The following is a 514-nucleotide window of genomic DNA, read 5'->3' on the forward strand; positions in this document are numbered from 1 at the left end:
CAATTGGTCCTTTTATTTTTCACATTAAAGTTTGCCCTTTTTGGGTTTTTTTGTTTTGTTTTGTTTTTTTTTTAACTTTTTTTTTTTACTGAAATGTTGGTTCCATTAAAAGTGGTTCCTAAAGGTGGATGTGGTATTTTACTGTCTACATTTGCTCAGCAAGGTCTAATGTAAAATATACTAACTTCCTCAGGCACCCATAATTCAGCCTGTGCTGAATTAGAAATACTCCTTTACCTCAGTCAAAGACAGTTCAGCTCTGATTGGAACAGTTTATCAGCTACAAAGAGGGTTGAATGAGGTTGCATGAGAACACATGATGGATTAGATAGTCCTGTTACAGTAAGAAGACAAGGACAAATACTATTGCACTAACATTTTCCACTACAGCCTTTATACAAAAAATAGTTTTATCTTACTCATTCTTGAGTATAACAGCATCCTCCTCACAGAACTGTCAGCTTTAATGTGCAGGACTTTTATCTGCCAAAATAGACGGGAATTCTTTCCTCTA

Source organism: Seriola lalandi, unplaced genomic scaffold (assembly GCF_002814215.2).
Source record: "Seriola lalandi dorsalis isolate HSWRI2012SDOR001 ecotype SW California unplaced genomic scaffold, Sedor1 jcf7180002054517, whole genome shotgun sequence".
NCBI lineage: Eukaryota > Metazoa > Chordata > Actinopteri > Carangiformes > Carangidae > Seriola > Seriola lalandi.